Source organism: Miscanthus floridulus, unplaced genomic scaffold (genome assembly GCF_019320115.1).
Source record: "Miscanthus floridulus cultivar M001 unplaced genomic scaffold, ASM1932011v1 fs_10_2_3, whole genome shotgun sequence".
NCBI lineage: Eukaryota > Viridiplantae > Streptophyta > Magnoliopsida > Poales > Poaceae > Miscanthus > Miscanthus floridulus.
In genome coordinates, this window is record NW_027096203.1 from 3,237 (window position 1) to 24,725 (window position 21,489).

At 44.2% G+C, this 21,489-nt stretch overlaps 1 pseudogene; it reads left to right on the top strand.

The window, feature by feature from the left end:
- Positions 1-14,147: 14,147 nt before the first annotated feature.
- On the top strand, positions 14,148-15,199 carry LOC136530345 (uncharacterized; annotated as a pseudogene).
- The last annotated feature ends 6,290 nt before the right edge of the window (positions 15,200-21,489 follow it).

A 21,489-nucleotide genomic window follows, 5' to 3' on the forward strand; every position in this document is an offset into this window, starting at 1 on the left:
GGAAAGAGAGTCAACTAAAACATTGGGTTATATACTAGTTTGACTTGATGAATAGTTCATCGATCTATTTCTTGTTTTCATAACAATGATGTAACTTGTAAAGAGATGATCGAGTTATGTGAAGTTTTGATGGTTGGTTCGTGGAATGTAACTCTACTTAGTGATCTAGGTAGGGGAGGTACGGATTGAATCTCTAGGGGATCACCATGGTTGGTTTATGTAAAACGGGTCAGTCAAGTGGATGACACCCAATTTAGATAAATTAACGCGACGGGCCCCACAATGGGTATCAGAGCATGTTGTAGATTTACATCTATGGTCTTCGTATCATTATTTTCCTAGCTTGACTATTGTATTTTGAAAACCCTAAAATGACCTTCTATGCTTAACATGGTTTCACGTCGGCCAAAGCATTGGAAAAAGTTGGTATTGGGGATGGTTCTATGCCTAGGTTGATGTATGTAGATCAAAACTTAGAAGCCAGTTATAAAGCTAAGTTAATCTAGCTTCTCAAAGAATATGTTGATTGTTTTGCATGGAGTTACATTGATATGCATGTCTAGACTAAGCCACGAGCTCGTCGAGCATCTGCTGCCAATGAATCCTGCGTTTAGGCCTCACAAACAACACCCGTGTTGTTCAACTCTACAATATACAGTCGGATTAAAGAGAAGATTAATTAGTTTTTAGAAGAGGCATTCATTCGACCATGCAGGTATGCGGAGTGGGTTCCTACTATTGTGCGCATTGAGAAGGAAGATTCTGGAAAGCTATGGGTTAGAGTTGATTTTAGAGATATTAATAGAGCCACTCCAAAAGATGAGTATCCTATGACTAGAGCCGATATGCTTATCAATGATGTTTCAGGACATAGATTTATTAGCTTTCTTGATGGTAATGCTAGTTATAATCAAATCTTTATGGCCGAAGTGGATGCTTCTCAAATGGCTTTTATATTTCTTGGATTTATTGGTCTCTTTGAGTATATTTTTATGACTTTTGGTTTGAAGAATAAAGGGGTGTACCTAGTGCAAAGAGCTCCCGCTTTGTGCGGGGTCTGGGGAAGCGTGTTAGTGGCAAGCCTTACCCTCGCCTGTCCAATGCGAGGAGACCGCGACTCAAACCCGGGACTTTCCGGTCCACAGGCGGTAAGACTCTACCGCTTGCACCAGGCCTGGTGCAAATTATCAATGGGCTATGAATTTCCATGACTTGCTTGGTGTGATTATGGGGGTCTCTATTGATGATATTGTGATCAAATCAGGTGCTCATGATCTCATTGGCCGATTTGTGTCTTGCTTTTGAGAGGATGTGCCGATAAGGATCGAAGATGAGTCCACTCAAATATCCTTTCAGTGTATCGACTGGGGAATTCTAGGCTTTATAATTCATGATAAAGGCATAGAGATAGATCCCAAGAGGATAAAGTCCATCAAGACAGTTCAATCGCCTAAATGCAAGAAGGATTTGCAGAAATTCTTGGGAAAAAGTGAACTTCTTGAGGAGGTTTATTGGACACTTATCTGGGAAGATTGTTCCTTTCACCCCCATACATCGTTTAAAATATGAATCTAAATTCACTTGTGGGGGCAAAGCAATAAGTGCCATTTGATAAGATTAAGGAATATATATCAACACCACCCATTCTTCATGCACCTAGGAGGGGGGCTCCTTTTAAATTATATATTGCTGTCAAAGAAACCGTCATTGGTGCGGTATTGACTCAAGAGGACAGCAAAAAAGAATATGTGATTTCATATATTGGTTGTCATCTTCTTGATCCCAAGACAAGGTATGCCCATATTGAGAAGTTATGTTTTTCATTATACTATGCATGTTCTAAGTTGAGACATTATTTGCTTTCTAGCACATGTGTAACTTCTTGCCAGGCTGATGTCATCAAACACATGTTGCATCAGCGAATCCTTAGTGGAAAGATTTGTCTTTGAATCATTGAAAACTTTAAAAGGTCAAGTTCCTATTGATTTTTATTGTTGAGCATGCAATTGACTTAGGTTATGAGGTCAATTATATAACTTGCACTCCTTGGAAGCTTTATTTTAATGGATCGGCTTGCAAAGATGGCCCAGGTGTTGGTATTGTCATTGTTTCTCCTAATGGTGCTATTTTTGAGATGTCTTGCCGATTGGATTAATAATCAATTGATAGAATATGAGGATCTCTTATCTAGCTTGGAAATATTGCAATCTATAGATGTGCAGCAAGTTTTGCCTTTTGTGATTATTTACTGATTTTGCAGCAAGTTATCGGTGTTTATCAATGGTTGGAAGGGTCACTAAATATTTATCTTGAAAAATGCCTTGACATTATTGGGTAATTTGTGAAATTCCAAGTTCAGCATATTGCTAGGCATGAGAATTATAAAGCTTACATGTTAGCTCAACAAGCATCAGGTTATGACGTCGGTGGGCACAACTTCATGTCAAAGATGGGCCAATGCAAAGCATCAGTGCAGCCCGGCTGCCAAAACCAACCAGGCCATTTTCTGAAACAAGTCAGACTGGTTCTACTGCTGCTGCATGGAGTCTGCAGGAACCGGCCTCCAAGGGATGACTAGGACGGTTTGCCTGGGTCTACACCAAATTGGCCCAAATTTCTTCCTATCAATGTTAAGGCCGATTTGAGTCATTAGAGAGCTCCCATTATTGCATATCTACGCGATCAAATCATCAATGTGGATAAAAATATTCGGCGGAATGCTTTCAAGTTTATCTTGCATGATGATGAATTGTATCGAGAAACCACCAAAGATTTGTTGCGCAAATGTTTGGCTGATGATCAGGCTAGAGTGGACATGGGAGAAGTTCATGAAGGCATTTGCGGTACGCATCAATCGGCTCCAAAGATGAAGTAGTTATTGAGACGGCCTATGGTTTTTATTGGCCTACTTTGATTGCCGATTGTTTCCATTACTACAAAGGTTGTGAAGAGTGCCAACGATTTGGTAATGTTTAATTGATACCTGCTGCGTTGTTCCATCCAATTATCAAACCATGGCTTGTGGGATAGACTTCATTGGCTAAATTTATCCCCCATCATCAAAGGTACATTGCTTTGTCTTGGTTGATACAGATTACTTTACTAAGTAGACTGAGGTTGTTCCTTTGAAGAGTATGACACATAAAGAGGTGATTGAGTTTATTACCGAGCACATAAAACATAGATTCGACGTTCCCCAAACATTAACTACAGATCAAGGAACTTCTTTTGTGCCTAAGAAGGTGAGGGATTTTCCTGAATTATATAAGATTAAGCTACTCAATTCATCTCCATATTAGGCTCAAGCTAATAGCCAAGCTGAATTGAGCAATAAAACTTTGATCAAGTTGATTAAGAAGAAGATTGAGGACAATCCCTAGAGGTGGCATGAGGTTTTGTCTAAGGCTTTGTGGGCTCATTGCATCTCTAGTCATGGTGCCACTAAGCTTACTGCCTTTGAGCATGTTTATGGGCAAGAGGCCGTGTTGCCTATCGAAGTGAATTTGGATGCATATAAACTTGTAAAGCAAAATGATTTATCTGCTATTATGTATCATGATCTAATGATGGATAATATCCGTGAGGTGACCGTTAAGAGAATACAAGCTTTAAAGGAGATCGAGAAGGATAAAGCTAGAGTTACTCGAGCTTATAACATGAAAGTGAAAAGCAGGTCATTTCAAGTCGGTGATTTGGTGTGGAAGACTATTCTGCCTCTTTGTCGGTGATTTTAAAAAATACTTTAGAAGTGTTTGGCAAGCAGCTTAGAGTGTGTTGCTGAAACATTGACTGATACATGTATCGCCCTTAGAACAAATATGGCTCATGTATACATTGCCCTTTGTCGCTAGATAGCTGACGATGAGTTGGACATCGTTGGTATTTAATTTCTTATGTTTTCAGTGCACCTAAAGACAGGCCGCCGGGGGCATATCTTGACAATAAAAATGGCCAAGAAGCATAAAAAGGGTTTTTAGAAAATGTTCCTAGCAGTTAAATAGTCTTTAAAATATATTTGGAATGTTGCATGAAGATACGGAGAAGAAAATGAGAAGATGAGGCACCCCCTTCTGTTGAACCAGCAAGGCTGGCTACCCTCTCCCATACGTGCCCTGTAGGGTCTTTCCCGCGACAGCCTCGACGAAACTGGCCTGATCGGTTTGAGACCCAGCAGGCCGATCCCCCTGCATCACGGCCTGTCTAGCCGACCTAGCCCGTTTGAGACCCGGCCAGGCCGGTCCAGCCGCTGCTACCTGGCAACTGATTTGTCAGGGGTACATCACCAGGATACCCCCATGACACGGATAGAGAGTCACCCAGATGGACCAGATGACCGCAGCCCAACTAGACCGTGGCCTGCCTCAACCTCTCTCCCCCAAGCCTCATGAGGCCCGCATCGACCTCACCCGCCTCTTGACCATGCACCGTGGGGTGCCCTCGACCACCTTCAGCCTTAGCCACTAAGGAAAGGATGGGAGGTGGGGGACGCATTAAATACACCTACCCGGACCGGATGCACACGCGCACACTCCGCCTGGTACAAGAAGGACGACCACGCCTCTAACCGCCAGGCCCTAGGGCAGAGTGTCACCTTGTGTAGCACCCTACTGATAGACAAGACAACACTAGGACTTGGCTACATCACCATGCCTGGCTCAACACCGCCCAAATCCCGTCTAGCTTGATAGACAGGCGTACGATCACACCTACTACGGTATGTGAATCATGACCAGGAGGCAGCTCCTCACAATCCAGCCGCATCCAATGCCCCTGACCCGGCCACAAGAGGTCGTGGCAACGGGGCCGCAACCCAGAGAGCAGGTAGTCCATGATGGACAGCCACTCTCCCCATACATCATGACTTCTTCTCGAAGAAACGGACGCTAGGGCGGAAGCCACGATGACTACAACAACCCCACGCTGTGCAGGGCAGTTGGTGAACAGCCACCACTCCCATGGTGCCGCCACAGCCAGCACGGTGTTGCCACCGTACGCCATGCCTTGGTGTGGTGAGCAAGGCCTCAACGACCATGCCTAGATGTGCATGCAGAAGCCTGGACGAGACAGGATGGATTGCTGAGCTTACTAGCTTCTCCCTCCCTCGTAATTTCGGCCACTCGGGCCAGGAGAACCCTACACTTCTGCATGTATCCCGCCCCCCGCGGCTATATAAGGGGAGCCGGGCCTTCTTCCTAAAGGATCGATTTCCCCTACCTCTAGCGTTCTACTAGTAGAATCTTAGCTTGCATACCCCCTGTTATAAGCCATTTGGAGCACTTGAACTTGTGGAACACGTACTCGTAGTCTCCAGCACTGGACGTAGGGCTTCGTCCCGAACTAGTATAATTCCTTGTGTCTCCAGTGCTAGCCATCAATTCCCTTGAGCAACCGGCACTAAATTTACTCGTCTGTTCTCAAAACACCGACATGATTACTTTCCAAATCGGTTTTCGGATGTGTTTTCATATAGGAAACTTGGAGATTACGATTTGTACTCATTTTCAATTGGACTAAGACCACCCCCTCTATATATCTGAGAATCATGACCGATTGAAGGATCCAATACTCCATTGTCTTTTTTATATGTATTACTGAAGTTCTACCCTTTTCTAACCCTCTAGCTGCTCGTTGCATCTCTTCGTGAGATTTATGGACGTTATAGGTGGCCTTGCCGACCCTAGAACTACCCTAGGCGTTCATCTTCTCGATGGGTCCTCCTGGGATGTGTTTTAAGGCTTTTGCGGCAAAGGACGGTTTCTAGATCAGCCTAATCAATCTCTAGATTGGTTCCGTCTGTCCTTGAGCTGTTTACTGCATGTGATAGGTTGATTGCACCCTAGGGCGTGCTAGCAGTTGCTGATGTATGATCCTGATGTCAATTCGCCATCAACACATATTATATGAAAATTCATCCATTCATCATGTTGTTCTCTAGTGTGGTCCTCATAGGTAATGTTTGGCTTAGGAATGAATTGAGATTGGATTGTCTGATGCAGGGTGCGGTCCATCGGTTGTGACATAAATATCGGAGGGGGCCGATACATACAAAATGGTGAAAAACACCCAAAAAAATTGACTGAAATTTTTGCAACTTGCTTGCTGCTGGTTGTGGCGTCACTCCAGCGGTCGTGCCGCGGTCGCCTCAGCTCCACATCCTTGCTTGCTGCTGGTTGCATTCACATCATCAGGTGCTACACGCGGCATATTATACTGGGATTAGTTGATCCATCTGTGTCTGTTTCCATCTCATCTCTCTCCAAACAAATATATCTAAAAATAAAATCACTATGCTCTGTTTCTGTTCCCTTTTTAAATTTCCCACGAGACACAATGGTATATTTAAAATATCTCCCACGAGAAATCACTCGGCCTGTTCGCTGGTTGGTTTCTGGGCTGGTTTGGGCTGGCTGGTGCTGGTTTGTTGTGAGAGAAAAACACTATTAATTAGCTGGTTTGGGCTAGCTGAAACTAACCAACGAACAGGCTGACTATGCATATCATGTCGACTCAAACGTCATAATCGTCCGCGCGGCTCCAAAACTTGAATAATGCACAATCCAATAATGGCGACGGAGATTGGACGTATTTTTTTAAGATAATGGGAGATTGGACGTATACACATAACTTTTGCACACTTGGGTTCACACTAACACTAATCAAGAACAATTATTCTATTCCATGCCACATAAAAATGGAGACACTAATTAAAAAAAATAAAATTGGCAACTTGATCATGAACAACAATGTAGCTCCAAACAATGTGTTGGTAGGTGACACATGGATTAATTTGCTCATCAAAATTGCAAAAGAATCTACTCTACTCCTTACAAGAACTAATTATAGCATCACATACTAACAATCATATTGACCACCATGTAATTAGCTAATTTAAATGGGTTCATAGACAGCAACCTTTTGGATGATGGATTATTCACCACAATTTGCTTGGATGCCTTCCACAAAGTCGAATTGGAAAGTGCTCTCTAAAAGGAAGAAACAACTAGAATGAGAATCAAGCAATGTAGCCATCAAAACAATGGTAACTAAGCAACAAAATCAAAGGAGTAGATGCTTGTTAGTTGTTACTAACCTTAGAGCAAGAAGATCATGCTCATGCTTCAAAATCCAAGCGCTTCATGGTGAGGGGCGGACGCAACAATGGAGGAGTGAGGAAAATGTGGGCCTCCTAGATGGGTGTGCTCAGGATGGGAGAGAGGAGGGAGGAGAGGGCTAAAAGCATCTAGGCCCCTAGTTGGGTTTTGGTGATTAATGACAATACGTGATTACTATGACTAACATGTGTTTTGCAGAGGCAATTAAGTTAGGTCATGGTAATGGAGATCGATTGGGCTATCATTATGGTCATGCCCCTACGATGGAAATTGTTTTGGTTTTCAAAGGATGAATGACAAGGTTAAGGATGGACTAGTTCTAAGTGTTGATTGGAGTGGAAGAGACACTTAGAGTAGTTTAGGACTTTGTTTTTCCTTTGGCTGTACTATTAAGGGGGGTATGGACGGGTAGATTGGCCTAGGTGAGTCTAGTGAGTTAGGTGTGGTGCACACTTGCTAAATCTAGCACTAGGTAGCTCCTAAAAAGCCCTTAGATCCTTTGGAGCAAACTTCATTCACATATGATCAAGAGTTGGAAGTGAATGGAGGGTCAAATACTGACCGGACACTGGCTTCGGGTGACCGGACGCTGGTGCAGAGTCCGGTCAATTCATTTGATCAAGGTGAAATCGTCTGGTGCGACCGGATGCTGAGAGGTGAAGTGATTGGATGCTGAGTCCCAGCATTCGGTCAACTCTAGTAAGGTTCCAGAGAGGGAAAATCATGATCGGACGTGTCCGGTCACATTTTAAACACTGGAGTTCGGGGAGAACTGACCGGAGCGTCCGGTCAACATGATCGGAGCATCCGGTCACCCCGTAGAGGCACATAACGGTTCATTTTTTAGCCATGGTTATAAATAGTTCCTCCATTCATGTGTGGGGTAATTTTGCTCATTCCAGCAGCTGAGAAATACCTTTGAGAGTTCGAAGAAGAGCAAGGTCCTAGTGAGGTGATTGAGATTTGAGAATCCCATAGAGAGCCCTCATTAGTGAGATCAAGAGTAGCAAAGTGTGCATCCACCCTTCTCATTAGGCTTGTCGTGGTCAAGTGAGAGTTCGTGCTTGTTACTCTTGGTGATCGTCATCACCTAGATGGCTTGGTGGTGATTGGGAGTTTGGTGATCATCCGGTGGAGCTTGTGGATGACCCAACTCAAGTTGTGAGCGGTTGTGGGTGATTCACCACGACAGAGTGTCAAAGAATCAACCCGTAGAGAGCACTTCATCCTTGTGCAGATCAAGGGGGAGCTACACCCTTGCGCGGGAGCTCCAACAAGGACTAGTGGGGAGTAGTGACTCTCTGATACCTCGGCAAAACATCGTTGTGTTCGTCCTTCTCTACTTACTTTGAGCATTTACTTTGAGCAATTCAATTCTTGTCATTTACATTCATAAAATTGCCATGCTAGAGTAGGATTAGAACATAGGTTGCTAAACTTTTGTGTGGTAGATCAATAGAAACACTTTTTAGGCAAAAGGGGTTAATTGGGCTAACCATAGGACTTAATTATTACAAAGAAATTTAGAATTAGCCCAATTCACCCCCCCCTCTTAGGCATCTTGATCCTTTCAATTGGTGTTAGAGCCTCATGCTCACGTATTTAGGCTTAACTGCCTAGAGAAATATGTCTCACGGGTATGGACCTCCTCCTATCTTTGAGGGGGATGATTTTCCATATTGGAAAATCTGCATGGAGGCATATTTAGAAGCTCTAGATGTTGGAATACTTAGAGCCGCCTCACAAGGCTTTCCAAAACCTCGGGATGCTACACACCTACAAGGCGATGAGGTGAATTACGAAAAATGGAATGCAAAGGCTCGAAACACCGTCTTTAGAGGCCTTTGCAAAGATGTGTTCAACCGGGTAAGGAACCACAAAGACGCCCATACACTATGGTCGGACGTTTGTGCACTCCAAGAGGGAACAAAGAGTGAGCGTGAGGAACACTATCATCTTGTCATGAAAAAGCTTAACTCTTTTGAGATGCGTCCCAAAGAATGTGCTAATGAAATGTATTCATGCTTGAATGTTCTTGTAGAGGAAGTCAATGGGCTTGGAATCACTCAAATGCAACCATCCGATGTTGTAAGAAAGATCTTGAGTGCCCTCCTCATTGACAAATATGGGTATATTATGACCGTGCTTTATCAAGGTGATCTTTCCACCGCTACACCAACATAAATCTTGGGAAAGATCAATGCTCATGAGATGTACATGCATATCACACCACAAGATGGCTCATCCTCTACTAAGAAGAAAGAAAAAAGACTTAGCATTCAAAGCTAGCCAAGAGAAGGGCAAAGCAAGGCTTGAGTATGAGAGCTCAAGTGATGATGAAGTTGATGATGCAAGCCTTGCTCTCATGGTGAAAAGAACCACCAAGATGCTAAAGAAGCTCAACAAGAGTGGCATCAAGTTCGATGGCAAGAAGAAGAAGTTCTTCACAAGCTCTAGAAGGAAGCCAATCTCTGAGATGGATTGCTACAATTGTGGAGAACTTGGTCATCTAGCACATCATTGCACAAAGCCCAAGAAAGACAAGTACAAGAACAAGTACAAGGGCAAGAAAGATGACTCAAGCAATGAAGAAGAAGATGAGAAGAAGAAAAACAAGCCATACAATAAGAGAGATGGCAAGAAGGACTTCCACAAGAAGAAGAAAAGTGGAAAGGCATACATCGTCGGTGATTGGCTCATGGACATTGATTCATCTAGTGGCTCATCTGATGATGATAGTGACAATGAGAAGGTGGTCGCCATTGTTATTGACTCTTCATCATCTTCACCGCCACCACCACCATCATCCCCTACACACCTATGCCTTATGGCCAAAGGTGATCGCAAGGTATCAAATGATGATAGTAGTGGTGATGAACATGCTAGCAATGATGATAGCGATAGTGATGATGATGAATATGAATCACCTCTTATGATGATCTTGTTAAATTGCTAAATCAATACACTAAGATCATTAGAAAGAGTAGAGCTAAGAATGAAAAACTAGAGGCTAAGAATGATTCACTTTTAGCAAAATGTGATATAGCCGAAAAGGCTAGTGTTGAGCTTAGAGAAACAAATGATGCTATATCATCCAAACTCAAGGAGCTCAAATCTTCTAAGAAAGAGCTTAAAGATAAACATGATAAACTTGAGGGGATGCACAAAGAGCTCATCACTAGCCACAACAAGCTAAAAGAAGAATATACTACTCTTAAGATTAATCATGATAATCTTGTCATTGCTCAAGAATTTCTATCCAATGAGCCACATGATGCTACTAACAATGTTGTTAAGATTGATATAGCTACATCATGTGATGATTTGATCATTGGGAGCATTGAGCAAAGTTCTAGTAGCAAGGGCAAGCAAGTGGTTGAGGCCAATGATTATGATGAGTTTGTCAAGCTCAAGAATGACAATAAAAAGCTCAAGAAAGATCTTGAAGAGCTCAAGACCACCAACACCATAGTGCTTGAAACTAGTGATCATGATGGTGACTTGATTCTTGAGAATCAGAAGCTCAAAGAAGAGAACAAGAAGCTCAAGCAAGAGAAAAATAATGATGCTCTCAAGGAAGAGAATAAGAAGCTCAAGTTGGAGAAAGCATCTCAAGATTGGATTGAGCAAGTTCAGAAGAGGCAAGCATCTTCAAAGTGAGCTACTAATGAACACCGTCATGAAGATGGATAGAAGTGGCATTGGGTACATGGCAAACAAAGAGAAGAAGGCTCAAGCTCAACAACAACAAAAGCCAAAGCCAAAGAAGTGTTTTGAGTGTCGACAAGAAGGCCACTTTGCCCATGAGTGCCAAACTCCACCACCACAACCCTTGGCCAAGCATGCTAGACCTTTTGCCTTCAATGCTCATTACATGCTTAGAAAGGATTCTAGTGGAAAGATGAAAGTCATGTTCTTAGGACCTCCAAATAAGAATAGGCCTAAGAAAATTTGGGTTGCAAAGTCACTTGTTGAGAAGGTGAAGGGCCCTCAACAAGTTTGGGCTCCTAAAGCTTGATCTCTTGTGTGTAGGTGAACTACAAGACCGGTGGAAGTCATTGGGTTATTGATAGTGGTTGCACACAACATATGACCGGTGATCCTCGTATGTTCACCTCACAAGATGAAGAAGTAGAAGGGCAAGAAAGAATCACATTTGGAGATAACTCAAAGGGCAAGGTCAAAGGATTGAGTGAAGTGGCAATATCAAATGATCACTCCATCTCCAATGTGCTATATGTTGCTTCATTGAGTTTCAACTTGCTATCCGTTGGACAATTGTGTGATCTTGGCTTCCAATGCTTGTTTACCGAGAAGGAGGTTGTTGTATCCAAGAAGGATGATGATCATGTGATATTCAAAGGATTTAGATACACAACCTATATCTAGTGGACTTCACCTCCGAAGATGCAAACTTGAAGACATGCCTATTCACCAAAACAACACTTGGGTGGCTATGGCATAGAAGACTTGCTCATGTTGGAATGAGCTCACTCAAGAAGCTTATGAAGAATGACTTGGTGAGAGGGTTGAAGGATGTGAAGTTTTTATTTACGGAGGTGGTCACAATTAACCGCCACGCAAAATGCATTTACAGAGGCAGACATTTTATTTACGGAGGTGATCAAAATTGTCCGCCTCGGTAAATCAATTTATGGAGACGGTCCTAAAATCTATTTACGGAGGCGGGGCCTCTTAAGAAGTCCGCCTCCAAAAATGGAGGCCATTTTCGGAGGCGAACACCTTATGAGGCCCGCTTGCGTTAATATGGTTGAGGCCCAGCGAGACCTGTTAATACGCGTGGCCTATTTCTCTCTATCGGGCCTATATATAGAGTGCCTTAGGGTTTCAGGATCACTCCACCTCTCTCTCTCAACCCACACCTAGCCGCCTCCCTCCCTCCGGTCCCTGCCTCTCTCCCTCTCCAGGCGCCTCCCTCACTCTAGTTCCTCTCTCTCTCTCTCTCTCTCTCTCTCTCTCTCTCTCTCTCTCTCTCTCTCTCTCTCTTAAGGCGCTCTCATGGCGGCGGCGCCCTCTCCTCTCCCCCTCTCACGGCCGACAGAGGTGGTTGCTCGTCCTCCATCGGTGGCATGCCCTCTAGGAGCGGCCTACCTGTGAGGTGGACCACTGGCGCGCTTCCCTCTCCGGCGTACCGGTTAGGTGGAGGGCCAGCCATGCCCAAATCAGGAGGAGGAGGCCGGCCACGCCCGGATCCGACAATGAGGACCATCGGCGCGCCTCCCTCTCTGGCGTGGAGGCGAGGAGGAGGCTGGCCATGCCTAGATCCGGCAATGAGGAGGCCGGCCACACCTAGATCCGGTGAGGAGGAGGCCGGCCACGCTCTGTCCGGTGAGGACCACCGGCCGCCTCCCTCTCCAGCGTGGAGGCGAGGAGCTCGGCAGCGCCTAGATCTGATGATGACGACGGTGTCCTACGTCCCTGCTCCTGCGTGTGGCATGGCGGGAGATGGCGGATCCCTTCTTCGAGCGGCACGACGGGCGATAGCGGGGCTACATCTAGCTAGTGGGCTGGGAATGAGCTCACCGGCCGGCTCGGGAATGGGCTCGGGGATTTTTTTTCCGATTAACCAAGGTGGGTGTTCTAAGGCGCCCGCCTCCATTAATGTATTAACTGTGGCAGGCAATGTAACCGCCTCCGTAGTTCCATTAAGGGTGGCCTTTGATTGGAGGCAGTTGCAATGCCCGCCTCCATTAACCAAGAGCGCCCGCCTCCATCAAGTTTTATGTAATAGTGTCACTAATGCTTGCTGCTTGGGTGGACGATCTCTTCTCACCTCCACATCACACGTTTGCAAACTAGTACAAGGGCAAGTCGTTGACGTGGAAATCCTATCAGCCACCACATTGTGCCTCTTGTGACATCTATGATGACATCCAAGGGTAAATCATTGTAGGCCGCAATGTCGACCTGCCATTCTCTACACCCTCAAGCACAAGCACGGGGTCTTTTAGAAAGATAGTACGTGATGCTTAATCTCCTATCCCCTATTGGTTGATTTAAGGCTTTGTTATTTTATTTGAGCATTCAATTCAGTGGTTGGATATCCTAACGTTTTGCGATCCAATTTTTTGTAGTCATTATTGCAGTGCAGAACATGAGGATTTGGGGATGATCCCAATGTGAGTTTAGTGAGTAACATGTATATTTATTTCTTGGAACACCTAGGAGAGTTGTGGATCATTGTGTTAAGAAGAAGAAAAATGGGGGTAGAAAAATCGTATATGTAGTTTTCCTTGCAATTGATTTTTATGGGCATAATACAGTAGTATAGTCTTGCACAACAATTTAGATAGCAATTGATGATATAGTAGTGTGGTAGCAATTTAATTAATCCTAGTTCTTCCATCATGACGATGTACTTGAGCCTTTGAGAAAAGAAAACCAGGGACTTTGTATATATACACTATAATTTAAAAGTTCCATAACCGAAGCTCTGGGAGTACATGAAAAATACATGGGGAATTTCTGCATGGCTAATTTATTAGTCCTTTGTGGTACCTGATTGTGTGCTCATAGTACTTATATGTTTAGTACTTTGGAAGTAAGCATCAGCTTAGCTTGGGTATGTTGGGCTAAATCCAGCTTGTGCACACGTGTGGTGACTCAGCCGGAAAAACCAAGTCAGCAGGAGGTGGGAACGCGAGGATTTGAATCCAGTCAAGGCAGTGCACGGTGAGCGCGCGGCGTGCGCCTGTTACGCTGAAGCCATATTGTATCCATGTTTTAGCAGTTTTTTCTTTAAGTGTATTGTGTGTATTAGCTATAGAATTAATAGCTGGGGCATTACACTAGTTAGAAGTTGCTTAATTCAGTGTAAGCGTGCGTTGTATCCTTCAGACCAATCAGATGAAAATAGCTCTGTCAGCAGCTGACAGTTGCCATGTCTGTGCGCGCTTTGTGTTCTTGATTCATCCCGTTCCAGTTTGATTTCTCGTTTTCATAGGTTAGCCACTGATCAAGCTTGCGTGATTGTTTTCTTGAGGCCAACACCGGCATTATCCTATGATGTTGTAGCCAAGGACGCGCTGGTAATGTGGTGTGGGCTTAGAGCATTCTGGAGCAGCTGACTGTTTTTCAGGACTGAGTTTGGGTAAGAGCATGCTTTGTCGCTTGTGAAGGAAAATTCAGCAGTTCAAAGGGAGACAGCCATTGTTGAGTACAAATGTGGGATGCCTTTGTGTATATATGAAGTGCCAAAACCAAAACCTGCACTGTAAAGCTAGATAGCAATCCATTTTTTATCTACACATTCTTGAGGTTCACAACCTGAACCCCATCCTATGCAACAGAATATCAGCACTGTTCCCAAACAAACAGTCAAACCCAAGGCTAAATTAAAGATGCCCGCAAGGAGCCACTAGAAGGCTTCAATACTTCCAATAGCAACTCAAGGTTGGTTGATCTTAGTGTTTGTTAACACATTGTCCATGTTATCTATACTCTGTTTTGTTGGATATGTTTATGGTACATTGGTACGTCCCAAATTTCCCAGCAAGAATTGGAACCTTATTTTTCCATTAGCTTCCTGCTTTATCGTTTGTATATGTGAGATAGGGAGATTGAATATATCTGCATTAGGAACCGTTAACAAGTGTTTCAACTTTGTAGTTATCATTTCACACCCCCCCCCCCCCCCCGCCCCTTTGTATCCTTGTTATTTTTGCAGCTCATTCATAAACATTGGATTGATTAGCAATGACAGCAATGATAAGTGTATTTCTCACTATAAAGTTAGTGGGAAGGTAAATTTCTTTTCTGCGCGTGTGCTCTTCTCCTTCTCTATTTTCCATCATACAACTGGCTTCATGAAGTAGGATTTTGTGGAACCTTATCTTTACTCCATCCATGGATTGAGAGAAGCAATTAAAGGCAGGGATGTAAAGGGTGTAATTAAACTTCTTATGTAGGTACAATTTCTCTTTCTTGTGTCTAGCTGATCTTGTCCTCTTAAACTTTTTAAAAGGAATGCCACCTGGATTCTTACATTCAACATCAGGCAGGGAGTGGCTTCTAACTATGACAACAAACAAGGATTTACTTTGCTACATTGGTACGAGTTCTTTTGATTCATCTCTGTGTGGTTGATTTGTTCAAGCTTCTTTGTATTATTTGCTTGACTGTCTGTGGATAGTTGTGTAATCATACAACACTAGCCACTGCTGCCCGCGCTTCGCTGCGGGTGATGTGCTTGGTATAGAAAAAATCTTGGGAAATATGGCTCATATGTCTAATATGTTTTCTCATCGCGTTGCTACGAAAGGTTAGTCTCTTTGGTACATTAAATGGGAAAATATGGGAAGGAAAGGTAACATGTTTTTTTCATTACAATGTTATAAACAAACATAGAGGTTGGTTGTCATTACATGGTGCCTATTCTAGGGCAGCAAATCAATGACATGTTAGTGGAAAGAAGTATTCGATGGAGTTGGGCTCAAGCAACTAACACGCTTAGATTCAAAGCACAACATTGGCTAGGATTACATTATAGGTGGAAAGAGCAAAAACTACAACACAAGTATGTCTCCTAACACGAGGGTTTAGAAAAGAGTGAATTAGGATCCACTCAACTTAGGCAAAACTACAACACATTTCGTAAATCTGGAATTACACGAAAGATTACACGACGTCGAATACTAAATTACACCGGGATTTAAAGTTACATGGTTAAGAGCAACCTAGTACAACCAAGGCTTACTCCAGAAGTCGGGATGGACGAGGGCAATGGAGAAACAATAAGATAATGATTATCCAAAACATGGCGTATGACCAACAGATTCAGAAACAGGAGACTGAGAAGTCAAACATCGTGAACCCTAAGACCAAACTAACCAAGGGTAGACTTGAACTTCTTCAAAAACTAGATCCCTTCTTCTCAGATTACACCATCGCCTTTGTTAGACGAACCTAGTTCCACAATGACGACTGGATCTCGTAGCTCTGCTTCAGATTCAGAGGGATGGGATGAAGAAGAAGAGCAAGGACCAAGGGCATCTTATAGTGGCGAACGGAGATGGGGCGCAGCGCACCGGAAGTGGAGATGGCATGGATCGGATACACTGTCGGTTAACGCTATGGGGATAAAGTCAGCCATGGCGCGCTACCTGCGCAGGCGAGCGAAGGGGGGGATAAAGGAAAGGAGAGAGTGTTCGCTCGACGAGGGAGGCGTGCGGGCGGCTGTGTCCCCAAAAGAAGAAAGAATGGCGGGTCCGGTACGGGGACGAGGGTGAGGATCAAGAGCGGACCGGAGGCCGAGAAAAGGAGAAGCGCATAGTGCACGAGGACGACGAGTGCGGCACGATGTCGCGGACATGCGAGGATAGGGTGCTAATGGGCCCGACACCGACGACATCCGCGGTGCACACGGCGACAGCGACCCGGCGTGCGTAGCGTGGTCAAGCTGGGCACAGTGCTTGGGACTTGACATCCACTCAGGCTTTTCTAAGCACTCCCTACTACCCAAGGCTAACTTTTCCTAGGTGTTCTTCTTTCCTTCCCTTCCTTGTCCACAATATGCGCCAAACTTTGTATGAAGTGAGATCGCAACATACATGCTTCCTCCGAAACCACCTCCTCTTGTTTACTTTGAGAGAATACTATTTCATCAACCCGTTGTGAATTTCCTGTTCAAACACCCGAATATTGGTATCAAAAGTGGTATAGCGGTGTAACTTGGTAAAGGTACTTGGTCAACAACCTCGATACCAGCGCGTGCCAAGTAGTGTCACCATTTGGTAGCTGTTCCATAGGGGCCCTCGGTTTCGTCACAGCACCATAAGCTATTAACCAGGTAACTACTACCAACGTACACGCAATGAAGATAGTGGGGTCATAGACCACAGAATCAGAGTAGTATTGCAAGGGAAGATTCAAACAACAAGGGTTCCTTTCGCAACAAGGGACAAGGACTTCAAATCCAACAATGGATTTGATTTAAAGAGATTCAAGTGTTTTGCTGGGACATCCACAATTAGTCAATATAGTGTCCTATGTTATCCAATCACGGCTGGTTTTCTCGCATCCGAATGGTAATTTCTCTTGTAACCCACTTAACATCGCCCTCGAAAACCCTAAGCACATATAACACAGTGAAATAAATAAAATGCATATTACGAACATCCTTATGCTGGTACAACATACAGGCACTTACTCTCCCATTCTGGACACATCGTTCACCTTTCCTACGATCGGACTACCTCAACAACTACGGACGAAATACAATGGAAAGATTACAATACCGGTGGACAGCGATGAAAGGCACTACTAACTATGGGTACATCATCCTAAGGCAACTAATCTACTTTAGACCATGCATCTTCATTCCCGGGTTCGGTGGATTCTTCTACCGCCATGGCTATGGATCTGCCTTCTCTCTTAACAACGGCTGAGTGAGAGGAATCAAGTGTTCTACTTCTGACATTTCCGAGGGTGGAGGTGCTGGCGGTACTACAACACCAGTTCTCCTTCTTTCTGATGGGTGGACAGGGATCCCCTCCACGATCAAGGGATCCTGCCGTTTAGCAGTCAGCGTCCTCTGCTTGGCCCTAGTGACAAGGTAGGCCTCTCCCAAATGATGGGCATGTCGATCTTCAGCCTCTTTCAGAGCTTCTGACATGGCAGTCTCCCGACTCTCAGCGGCTGCTGCACTTTCATGCGCTTCGGTAAGCTGCATCTGGAGCATCCTAGAGAAGATCTTGGCTTCCTCGGCTCGCCGAAGGCACTTCCTTAGCTTCAAGGCTTGCCAGTCATACTGCTCATCCAGAGCAAGCAGGTACGTGGTCAAGTGCACCATGGTAGGACTATCTTCTTGCGCATCCCGCCCTAGCAAAGCCTCCATGCGAGCCCTCCATGCCCATCGGTTCTTTTCCAAAGGTGGAAAGAACCTCATGGGGGTATGGGCACTAGGCTCTTCATAGATCTGGCAAAGGTACCACAAGGCTTTGTGGGCCACAACCTGGTAGGTGTCGATGAAGCGAAACCCGGTTGCGGTCACATTCCAGGCATCAGTGATGTCGGGGAACTCTTCACTCTTCTCAATGTAGACGATAACTTCACACCGCTTAGTGCCATGCTTTTCATACTCACGGCCCTCATACTCGGGACGATCTTTGACTCTGAGCTTTTGCAGGGTGGCATACAGGATCCTAGGAAACCCTCAGTGTTCAGACAATAACTACTAACCCAGGCTCCTGTCATCGTTGGCGGTGGTTGCAAGGAAGGACTGAGTGAAAAGCTGGCTCAAAAGGAAAAGCTAGGCGAGCTAAAGTGCACCGGGTGGTGGTACCAACAGCTAAGCCAGACCCTGCTTATAAAGGCAGAGCGGTCAGTGGTCCTGGCATGGTTCACCAAGGTTCCAGCATGAGATCACTATAAATGAATCGACCAAATTTTTCACGCGTTCGAGGCGAGCGATGTCCGAGGCCATTAATGACTAATATGGCTGCAAGACAAGGTTCTGACAAGAGCCTAGAAAAGAGTACGGGGAGACGCGGGTCACGGCAGGCGTGAACCACAGGCGACGCGAAGCACAAAGCCACAGTTTAGCATTAACTCCAGAATAGGAACGAGTCAGGCGTGCACCATACGACACGCATGACACCTATGGATGGCATATCTGCAAGTAATATGTGCACTACAATGCACAAATAGGATATACATGAATGCATGTCCCATACGTCCTTCTACTGTTGCCAACATATAGGGCAACCGTTCTTAGATTTTTGGCACACCGATCTCTCCCGGTAGCTAGCCGATACTATCGGACTATGCTCGGGGTCAGTGTACCTGCAGAGAACTTGATTAAGCCTACCTAAGTCAGCAGAGTGTCATCTATCCTAGATACATAACCATAGTAATGGGGCTGCTTATATAACTTCGCATGCAACTTCCTAACTTTTTGAAAATAATTTGTTGTCAAGTTTTAGTTTAGAAATAGGTTCCGAAGCTTTATTTCCTCATTTATGCTGATGGTGCTGCTGGTAGTGTAGGGCACACGAGCGGTGCAAGGAAGGCAGTAGATATTCGGCCGTAGTCCACAGCAATCGACCTGATATTTGCCATGGTGAGGTGGATACGGAGGTGCTAAGGGATGATGGGACATTGCACGGCTGGGAAAGTTGAACCTGCACTGGCTAGGGAGCCGTATTAATGGCGACCAACCCCAACCATCGACCACCTCAGGAGCAACGTGCACGCAACCCAAGCCATCTCTTAGATGCATGGATGCATGTGTAAGTACAAATGTTCTTGCATGGTCGGTGAATTGTTTTTATCTGATGGTAAGGAGGAGAGGTATTAAATGTGTCCACCTGCCTGACTTGTTTTTGTGATGATACCATGGAGGGGAGGCATTAAATGTGTCCACCTACTTTCGACCCACCCTGCGTAGGTGAAGATGTCCAGTGCTTTCAAATTTACTGAGTGAATTTCTGGATAGCTTAGGGAGGCACTCGTGCATGCATGGAAATTTACTGCCTAGTATCTATTGATAGTAAATTCATTAATGTAAAAGGAGAAGGCACATGTGATGTGAATTCCTCATTTCATAGTTACTTTTTTATGTAAAGGGCACGTGAAAGCACAGTGATGTAAATCCCCCTACCGTAGTAACTTTTTGCAAGCAAAGTACACCTATAGTTTATATTGACCTTGCATGCATGGTCATTCAATTTTTCATCTACTTCATTGAATGCATCCACTTGCTTCATGTATCCACTGCTGAATGCATGGAGGAAGGCTGGTTGTGACGCGTTTCATCTGAGTCGTGGAATTTCTATCTAACACACTAACTAAATGGAACATACGTGGACACCCTGGGAGGCCGCACAGTCATTTTGCATTGCTCATGGCATAATATTTGCCTTGTTTCTCACTTAACTGTTAGGACGATGGCTATGTAATGTACCTTCTTGCAATCTATGACACATGTATTATTTAAAAAAATAGAAGAATATGGAAATTAGAGCATTTAATATTCCATGCCATAGCTCGATTGAAACATGCACATAGGAGAAAGATGACTTATCAGTGTGTTAAGACCATGACTATAACTACTCCAGAAATGATTTTCATTAGGATCAGAGACAATGTCTTTTATTTCCAGAGGTGACACATTTGTCCAATTATCTCTATAAATGATTCTAGGAGACCAGAGATTTTAGGAGAAGCTCAAAGCATATGCCCGTCTCTGAAAATAGATTTTTAGAGGTGAGTACCTTAATTTAGCCGTCTCTATAAATGGGCATTTACGGAACGGCCATGTTAAGAGGCATGTCTCTGAAAATCCCGAGAGTAAACTTTTTCTCGAATGAATTTGCATGTACAACTCAATGTGCTTGGTTTGCCAATGTGTATGGGATCCATATACATGAAAACCGACGAGATGATGTCGCAGAATGCGACGGTAGCCTTAGGAATGTCGTAGTGTGTATGTACGTAGCTCGTGGAGCAGCTGTCATGCATAGAGATCTGTGTATCAGTACATGAGTGTGCCTTAACGTGGTTGAGTGAAAAAAAATAGAAAGACAAGTTTCATCCGCTAGTGGGCTAAATTGCCATGCATGATCGAGCCGAATCCAGTCACAACTCATGAGGCACTAGTGATTAGCGCGAGCCCTTGCGCGCAGCTGGCACCACAGTTTTTTTAGTAAAAGTACAATTGATTATAAATAATGACATGAAATAAAAGTACAAAGTAGATCCGAGATGTTTGAATATTACAAAGTTAACACATTAATAACATTGGTCATAAGATAGCTGACATAACCTAAAACACATATAGGAAAACTGAAACTTAATCTATATTTAAAGATATGTAACATACCAAAAAAACACACTATAATTGTCTTATCAATTGATCAATATCATCGACATTGTTGTTGAACCACTTCATGCAAGGAACATTATAGTTCCTTTGTCACCAAAAACAATCATTGATACATCCATCACAGAGAGCATTCTGCAACTAAGGAAATTGGCTTATAGGTGTCCATGTTGACCAATCCAACATCCTTGCAAGAAGCATGCAATTCTAAGTTTTTTAGTGTGTTCGGCTCCCCTCCTTGCCGCTGGCTGCGGTATATAGCAGCCTGGCTGGCTGCTAAAGCAAGCTGCTGGCCGCCAGGCTTCCATGCAGACTACTCCAATATCCTTGCCGCCTGGAGTTAAGCAAGCTAAAAGGCTTCCATGTAGAGTACTCCAGGCTTCCATGCAGACTACTCTAGCCTTCCATGCAGACAACTACAACATCCTTGTAAGCATCAAATGCTAAGATTTTAATGCTTCTTAGCCTACTTACATATCATAAGTAAATAACTTGAAAGACTATTGGTATGTGTAATAAGGAAAAAAAAGTTATGTC